Raw genomic sequence first — 9,355 nt, forward strand, 5'->3', positions numbered from 1 at the left:
TCAGAGTGCGAGAAAAGCGCTCCCAATTGAGCTTGAGCTAGCTAGCTAGCTTGAGCTTGAGCTAGCTAGCTAGCTTGAGCTTGAGCTTGAGCTAGCTAGCTTGAGCTTGAGCTTGAGCTAGCTAGCTAGCTTGAGCTTGAGCTAGCTAGCTTGAGCTTGAGCTAGCTAGCTTGAGCTTGAGCTAGCTAGCAAGCTTGTGCTTGAGCTAGCTAGCTAGCTTGAGCTTGAGCTTGAGCTAGCTAGCTTGAGCTTGAGCTAGCTAGCTTGAGCTTGAGCTAGCTAGCTTGAGCTTGAGCTAGCTAGCAAGCTTGTGCTTGAGCTAGCTAGCTAGCTTGAGCTTGAGCTTGAGCTAGCTGGCTTGAGCTTGAGCTAGCTAGCTTGAGCTTGAGCTAGCTAGCTTGAGCTTGAGCTAGCTAGCTAGCTTGAACTTGAGCTAGCTAGCTAGCTTGAGCTTGAGCTAGCTAGCTAGCTTGAGCTTGAGCTAGCTAGCTAGCTTGAGCTTGAGCTTGAGCTAGCTAGCTTGAGCTTGAGCTTGAGCTAGCTAGCTAGCTGGAGCTTGAGCTAGCTAGCTTGAGCTTGAGCTAGCTAGCTTGAGCTTGAGCTAGCTAGCTAGCTTGAGCTTGAGCTAGCTAGCTAGCTTGAACTTGAGCTAGCTAGCTAGCTTGAGTTTGAGCTAGCTAGCTTGAGCTTGAGCTAGCTAGCTTGAGCTTGAGCTAGCTAGCTAGCTTGAACTTGAGCTAGCTAGCTAGCTTGAGCTTGAGCTAGCTAGCTAGCTTGAGCTTGAGCTAGCTAGCTAGCTTGAGCTTGAGCTTGAGCTAGCTAGCTTGAGCTTGAGCTTGAGCTAGCTAGCTAGCTTGAGCTTGAGCTAGCTAGCTTGAGCTTGAGCTAGCTAGCTTGAGCTTGAGCTAGCTAGCTAGCTTGAGCTTGAGCTAGCTAGCTAGCTTGAACTTGAGCTAGCTAGCTAGCTTGAGCTTGAGCTAGCTAGCTAGCTTGAGCTAGCTAGCTAGCTTGAGCTTGAGCTTGAGCTTGAGCTAGCTAGCTTGAGCTTGAGCTAGCTAGCTAGCTTGAGCTTGAGCTAGCTAGCCAGCTTGAGCTTGAGCTAGCTAGCTAGCTTGAGCTTGAGCTTGAGCTAGCTAGCTTGAGCTTGAGCTTGAGCTAGCTAGCTAGCTTGAGCTTGAGCTAGCTAGCTAGCTTGAGCTTGAGCTTGAGCTAGCTAGCTTGAGCTTGAGCTTGAGCTAGCTAGCTAGCTTGAGCTTGAGCTAGCTAGCTTGAGCTTGAGCTAGCTAGCTTGAGATTGAGCTAGCTAGCTAGCTTGTGCTTGAGCTAGCTAGCTAGCTTGAGCTTGAGCTTGAGCTAGCTGGCTTGAGCTTGAGCTAGCTAGCTTGAGCTTGAGCTAGCTAGCTTGAGCTTGAGCTAGCTAGCTAGCTTGAACTTGAGCTAGCTAGCTAGCTTGAGCTTGAGCTTGAGCTAGCTAGCTAGCTTGAGCTTGAGCTAGCTAGCTAGCTTGAGCTTGAGCTTGAGCTAGCTAGCTTGAGCTTGAGCTTGAGCTAGCTAGCTAGCTTGAGCTTGAGCTAGCTAGCTTGAGCTTGAGCTAGCTAGCTTGAGCTTGAGCTAGCTAGCTAGCTTGAGCTTGAGCTAGCTAGCTAGCTTGAACTTGAGCTAGCTAGCTAGCTTGAGCTTGAGCTAGCTAGCTAGCTTGAGCTAGCTAGCTAGCTTGAGCTTGAGCTTGAGCTTGAGCTAGCTAGCTTGAGCTTGAGCTAGCTAGCTAGCTTGAGCTTGAGCTAGCTAGCTAGCTTGAGCTTGAGCTAGCTAGCTAGCTTGAGCTTGAGCTTGAGCTAGCTAGCTTGAGCTTGAGCTTGAGCTAGCTAGCTAGCTTGAGCTTGAGCTAGCTAGCTTGAGCTTGAGCTAGCTAGCTTGAGCTTGAGCTAGCTAGCTAGCTTGAGCTTGAGCTAGCTAGCTAGCTTGAGCTTGAGCTAGCTGGCTTGAGCTTGAGCTAGATAGCTTGAGCTTGAGCTAGCTAGCTAGCTTGAGCTAGCTAGCTAGAGCTCGACCTATGAAAAGCTGCGCAAACACTTATTCTATAATAATTGCGAAAATTAAAAATTTCACAAGTGAAAAGCTGCATAAACAGTAATTCTATGTGTGGGGCATTATTAGGGGGAGGTGTCTTGTCAAAATATGGCTGGACTAAAGACCTCAACCCAGATAGGGTGGAAGGCCCTATGATCGGTCTGTTACTAATCGGTGACCGATAAAGACCTGACCAAGGCCTGTAGTAAGCTTGGTTAGGCATTACAGGAGATAACACTAAGACCGAGGGGTCTTAGAGAGCCCTCTAGCGGGGCGAATAGAGCTAGATCGAGCCTTGGGAAAGCTAGATCGAGCAGGACTGAAGCTAAAGGATAGACCGAGAGGTCTGTCTGGTCCTCCTAGAGAGGCCAAGAGAAAGTACGAGAAGCCAACTAAAGCTTGATCGGGCCTTCAGCAAGCACGACCGAGCTGTACCGGAGCTAACACTAAGACCGAGGGGTCTTAGAGAGCCCTCTAGCGGGGCGAATAGAGCTAGATCGAGCCTTGGGAAAGCTAGATCGAGCAGGACTGAAGCTAAACGATAGACCGAGAGGTCTGTCTGGTCCTCCTAGAGAGGCCAAGAGAAAAAACGAGAAGCTAACTAAAGCTTGATCGGGCCTTCAGCAAGCACGACCGAGCTGTACCGGAGCTAACACTAAGACCGAGGGGTCTTAGAGAGCCCTCTAGCGGGGCGAATAGAGCTTGATCAAGCCTTGGGCAAGCTAGATCGAGCAGGACTGAAGCTAAGCAAGAGACCGAGAGGTCTGTCTGGTCCTCCTAGAGAGGCCAAGAGAAAGTACGAGAAGCCAACTAAAGCTTGATCGGGCCTTCAGCAAGCACGACCGAGCTGTACCGGAGCTAACACTAAGACCGAGGGGTCTTAGAGAGCCCTCTAGCGGGGCGAATAGAGCTAGATCGAGCCTTGGGAAAGCTAGATCGAGCAGGACTGAAGCTAAACGATAGACCGAGAGGTCTGTCTGGTCCTCCTAGAGAGGCCAAGAGAAAGTACGAGAAGCTAAATAAAGCTTGATCGCGCCTTCAGCAAGCACGATTGAGCAAGACCGGAGCTAACACTAAGACCGAAGTGTCTTAGAGAGCCCTCTGGTGGGGCGAATAGAGCTAGATCGAGCCTTGGGAAAGCTAGATCGAGTAAGATTGAAGCTGAAAGAGTGTCAGAGGAGCAAATGAACCTCCAAAAAGTGAAAATCAAATTTTAGAAAAAACACAAGTTAAATACTGCATGGACAGTATTTCTATGTGTGGGGCATTATTAGGGGGAGGTGTCTTGTCAAAATATGGCTGGACTAAAGACCTCAACCCGGATAGGGTGGAAGGCCCCATGATCGGTCTGTTACTAATCGGTGACCGATAAAGACCTGACCAAGGCCTGTAGTAAGCTTGGTTAGGCATTACAGGAGTTAACACTAAGACCGAGGGGTCTTAGAGAGCCCTCTAGCGGGGCGAATAGAGCTAGATCGAGCCTTGGGAAAGCTAGATCGAGCAGGACTGAAGCTAAGCAAGAGACCGAAAGGTCTGTCTGGTCCTCCTAGAGAGGCCAAGAGAAAGTACGAGAAGCTAACTAAAGCTTGATCAGGCCTTCAGCAAGCACGACCGAGCTGTACCGGAGCTAACACTAAGACCGAGGGGTCTTAGAGAGCCCTCTAGCAGGGCGAATAGATCTAGATCGAGCCTTGGGAAAGCTAGATCGAGCAGGACTGAAGCTAAACGATAGACCGAGAGGTCTGTCTGGTCCTCCTAGAGAGGCCAAGAGAAAGTACGAGAAGCTAACTAAAGCTTGATCGGGCCTTCAGCAAGCACGACCGAGCTGTACCGGAGCTAACACTAAGACCGAGGGGTCTTAGAGAGCCCTCTAGCAGGGCGAATAGAGCTAGATCGAGCCTTGGGAAAGCTAGATCAAGCAGGACTGAAGCTAAACGATAGACCGAGAGGTCTGTCTGGTCCTCCTAGAGAGGCCAAGAGAAAGTACGAGAATCTAACTAAAGCTTGATCGGGCCTTCAGCAAGCACGACCGAGCTGTACCGGAGCTAACACTAAGACCGAGGGGTCTTAGAGAGCCCTCTAGCAGGGCGAATAGAGCTAGATCGAGCCTTGGGAAAGCTAGATCGAGCAGGACTGAAGCTAAACGATAGACCGAGAGGTCTGTCTGGTCCTCCTAGAGAGGCCAAGAGGAAGTACGAGAAGCTAACTAAAGCTTGATCGCGCCTTCAGCAAGCACGATTGAGCAAGACCGGAGCTAACACTAAGACCGAAGTGTCTTAGAGAGCCCTCTAGTGGGGCGAATAGAGCTAGATCGAGCCTTGGGAAAGCTAGATCGAGTAAGATTGAAGCTGAAAGAGTGTCAGAGGAGCAAATGAACCTCCAAAAAGTGAAAATCAAATTTTAGAAAAAAACACAAGTTAAATACTGCATGGACAGTAATTCTATGTGTGGGGCATTATTAGGGAGAGGTGTCTTGTCAAAATATGGCTGGACTAAAGACCTCAACCCGGATAGGGTGGAAGGCCCTATGATTGGTCTGTTACTAATCGGTGACCGATAAAGACCTGACCAAGGCCTGTAGTAAGCTTGGTTAGGCATTACAGAAGATAACACTAAGACCGAGGGGTCTTAGAGAGCCCTCTAGCGGGGCGAATAGAGCTTGATCAAGCCTTGGGCAAGCTAGATCGAGCAGGACTGAAGCTAAACGATAGACCGAGAGGTCTGTCTGGTCCTCCTAGAGAGGCCAAGAGAAAGTACGAGAATCTAACTAAAGCTGGGTCGGGCCTTCAGCAAGCACGACCGAGCAGTACCGGAGCTAACACTAAGACCGAGGGGTCTTAGAGAGCCCTCTAGTGGGGCGAATAGAGCTAGATCGAGCCTTGGGAAAGCTAGATCGAGCAGGACTGAAGCTAAACGATAAACCGAAAGGTCTGACGGGTCCTCATAAGAGGCATGGAGAAAGATCTGATACTAAAGTACCTCTCGGAAGTAATAAAATATGCCTGATGAAGCCGGGTATGATGTTTGTTGTTTGATGGCATTCATCGATTAGGTCTGGTGGATTCCCCATTACTCCGAGTGGTACTAGTAGAGGCTCCTACAGGGGTGAGCAAAGCGAGATCAAGCCTTAGGCAAGCTAGATCGAGCAGAACTGAAGCTGAAAAGCAAAATAAATGACAGGTCTGTCCAAATCAATAAACTTGAAATCCAGTGTGGTCACCACGGGTCACGAGGTGAATTCCTAGCGATTGTCTGCTGAACGTATAGGAAGGCCCGAAACGAACGATAATTTCATTGCACAGTGGAGATACTATACGTTCAGGAGTAGCATACATCGGGTTTGATCTATGATCATGTCTGGTCTCCGAGGATCCACCGGGTTACCAACTGGCACCGCTGTACTGGGTGTAAAACTGGGCCACCTGAAGTCCCGGGTGTAAAACTAGGTGCCTCTGTGCCAAAGTAGCGGCTTGCGTAGTGCATTATGCCTCCGGCTTGCGAAATGGTTATAAGCAATAACAACAGGACGCCGCGGGGTGTTCACTTAAAGGAGTAACGTTCTCTCAAGGGAGGGGATCTAAAAATCTTGATAAAACATTTATTCTATGCAAAATTTGTGCGCAAATTTTGCAAAGTAAAAAGCTGCACTGTAGCAAATTCTATGTGTGTAGCATTATTAGGGAAGTGTTGTTTGATGGCACCTCTCTACTTGATGCACCAAAGAACTACCTTGATGGCTCATGACCGCTGGTAATCTGTCGTCGCTAGTAGTTCGGAACTGAGAACAAATATGTTCGCAAATTACAACAATTATACAGCATATTGCTGAATAAAGCAGAACCGAATAATACTCAGTGACTTTACACCAAGACTGACTAATGTCTGGATTGTATCGTCCTACTCGAGTAAGGCGAAGAAAAGCTAGAAAGATACGCTTTTCACAAAGCAGGCTTAATGCATGCAAACCAAGGAGGAAGGAGTGATGCCCCTCCTTATAATAAGCAGAACCAAATAAAGAACAGACAGCATCATCTGTACAGTGACCAAGAAGAGGTGAAACTTCTGTATGTGAAAAGGCAATTTGAGCGAGATTTATTAGCAGACTAGTATTATGTTGTTTCTAGTAGGCGAAAGCCGAAACATCAACATGTGAAAATCTGATATTAAATCCTCAATCATTTTCCCTAGTATTATACAGCTATGAGTAACCTTAATTGGACACGGCAATTATTGCTGACCGGTGAAACTTTCGCATGGGAAAGACACACACACTTCTTGACAAAGCAATAAGTATTATGCTGTTTCTAGTACGCGAAAGCAGAAACATCAGCATGTGAAAGTTGTGAAGTTGAAGAATTTTTGTGTTGAGTACGATGTTGTTACTAGTAACCATGTCGACAGCTGAGAACTGTTCTCTAACCAATAGAAGGTGAAACTTCTGTATGTGAAAAGGCAATTTGAGCGAGATTTCTTAGCAGACTAGTATTATGTTGTTTCTAGTAGGCGAAAGCCGAAACATCAACATGTGAAAATCTGATATTAAATCCTCAATCATTTTCCCTAGTATTATACAGCTACTAGTAGCCGTAATTGGTCAGGGAAACATTGTTGACCGGTGAAACTTCACATGGGAAAGACACACAAATTACTTGACAAAACAATAAGTATTATGCTGTTTCTAGTATGCGAAAGCAGAAACATCAGCATGTGAAAGTTGTGAAGTTGAAAAGTTTTTGTGTTGAGTACGGTGTTGTTACTAGTAACCATGTCGACAGCTGGAAAGCTGTTCTCTAACCAATAAAAGGTAAAACTTCTGTATCTGAAGAGGCGGCGTGATTGAGATTTTTAACAGACTAGTATTATGTTGTTTCTAGTAGGCGAGAGCCGAAACATCGACATGTGAACATCTGGTTTTTAAATCATGAGTCAATTCTCCCTAGTATGATACAGTTGTTAGCCGGTATTGGTAACAGTAGAACAGAGATTTGGAGGGCAAAACCTGCTCATGGGAAATGCTCACAGAGCGCTATCTACCAGTACACATAGTATTATGCTGTTTCTAGTACGCGCGAGCCGAAACATCAGCATGTGAAATGTGTAATCGTGGGTAACTCTAAGTGTGTAGAGTACTGTGTAGTAACTAGTAGCCATGCCAAAGCATGCATTGAAACTCTTCGTGATTTAAAAAGCTCAAAGCAAGATTGACGAGGCCGCAAGGCTATGTCTTTCTAAATTCGAACAAATCGAAAGATTGTTCAAAGTACAATTAAACTGATTGATCCTGTCAGTTGCCATATGCTTGTCTGAAAGACTAAGCCATGCATGTGCAAGCGAAGCTTGAAAAAGTGGAACCGCGAATGGCTCATTAAATCAGTTACTATCTATTAGTTGATTTGCAAGCTAAATGAATAACTGCGGTAACCCTGCAGCTAATGCATGCTGATTGTCCGACACTGTCGGAGACTTTTACAAGACTACACCGGGTGATTTGCTAAGTACAGACACATCCCGTGATGAGTCCTAGTAACTGAAAGATCCCAGATAGCTTCGGCTTGGGGACGGAACTTCCGAATTTCTGACCTATCAACCTATGATGGTAGTGTAACGGACTACCATGGTTGTGACGGGTAACGGGGAATCAGGGTTCGATTCCGGAGAGGGAGCCTTAGAAACGGCTACCACATCCAAGGAAGGCAGCAGGCACGCAAATTACCCACTCTCCGCACGAGGAGGTAGTGACTAGAAATAATGATATGAACCTTTATGGTTTGTAATCAGAATGGAATGGACTTAAAAGCTCCATTGATGAACGAGTAGAGGGCAAGTCTGGTGCCAGCAGCCGCGGTAATACCAGCCTCTACAAGCGTATGCAATAGTTGCTGCGTTTAAAAAGCTCATAGTTGGATCTGTTTGAGTAGAACGGCAACATGGTCTTCAGTTAAATCTGTTGACTCGTTCCGCTCATCCTTCGCATCGAAGAAATAGTTTGCACTTAAATGTGACGAACTGTGGAAACGGTGTTTTCACCCTGAGAAAATTAGAGTGTTCAAAGCATCCTTTGGGATCGAATAATAAAGCATGGAATAATGGAGAATGACCCGCTACTCGATTGATGCCGGTTGGCTGAGTGCGGTAATGATTGAAAGGAACAGACGGGGGCATTTGTATTGCTACGTTAGAGGTGAAATTCTTGGATCGTGGCAAGACAAACTACTGCGAAAGCATTTGCCAAGAATGTTTTCATTAATCAAGAACGAAAGTCAGAGTATTGAAGAGGATTAGATACCCTCGTAATTCTGACCATAAACTATACCAACCTACAATTTGTCAAAGTCGATCTTGACTTGGCAAGAGATTAACCGGGAAACCAAAGTTTATTGGTTCCGGGGGAAGTATGGTTGCAAAATCGAAACTTAAAGGAATTGACGGAAGGGCACCACCAGGAGTGGAGCCTGCGGCTTAATTTGACTCAACACGGGAAAACTCACCCGGTCCAGACATCTTAAGGATTGACAGATTGAATATCTTTCATGATTATATGGGCGGTGGTGCATGGCCGTTCTTAGTTAGTGGAGTGATCTGTCTGGTTAATTCCGATAACGAACGAGATCTTCTCCATCTAAATAATGAAATTCACTATATGTGAATTCAAACACTTCTTAGAGGAACTATGCGGAATTAAATACCGCAGATGAAGTGAGGCTATAACAGGTCTGTGATGCCCTTAGATGTTCTGGACTGCACGCGCGCTACACTGTGTACTTTTAGATTGAGTACTCAGCCCTTGGTCCGAAATGGACTGGGCAATCAGAGAAAAGTACAGCGCTTCAAGGGGATCGTCTGTTGTAACTTGCAGACGTGAACCAGGAATTCCTGGTACTTATGAGTCAACAACTCATAGGGATTACGTCCCTGCCCTTTGTACACACCGCCCGTCGCTACTACTGATTGGATAGTTAAGCAAGAATTGCAAATTCCTACTGTTGGGACTTCGGTCTCCGGCAACGGGATGAAGCGGATCGAGCTTAATTGTCTAGAGGAAGTAAAAGTCGTAACAAGGTTTCCGTAGGGGAACCTGCGGAAGGATCAGTGATTGATTCCTTCGGGCATGGCTGCTGGTAGAGGCCATGTCTGTAGTGCGCATGACGCTCTGTCGCTAGAGATTGCTTGGCAACCAATCTCGAATTATGTATCGAGCTCAAAAACTACTTGTGTGGATACATAGTTCAGCAGTCATGGCAAGGGACTGCTTAAAGGGAGACTAGTTAGCAAAAGCAGCCTAGCA

The sequence above is a fragment of the Convolutriloba macropyga genome, unplaced genomic scaffold, assembly GCF_964194025.1.
Source record: "Convolutriloba macropyga unplaced genomic scaffold, txConMacr16.3 SCAFFOLD_322, whole genome shotgun sequence".
NCBI lineage: Eukaryota > Metazoa > Xenacoelomorpha > Acoela > Convolutidae > Convolutriloba > Convolutriloba macropyga.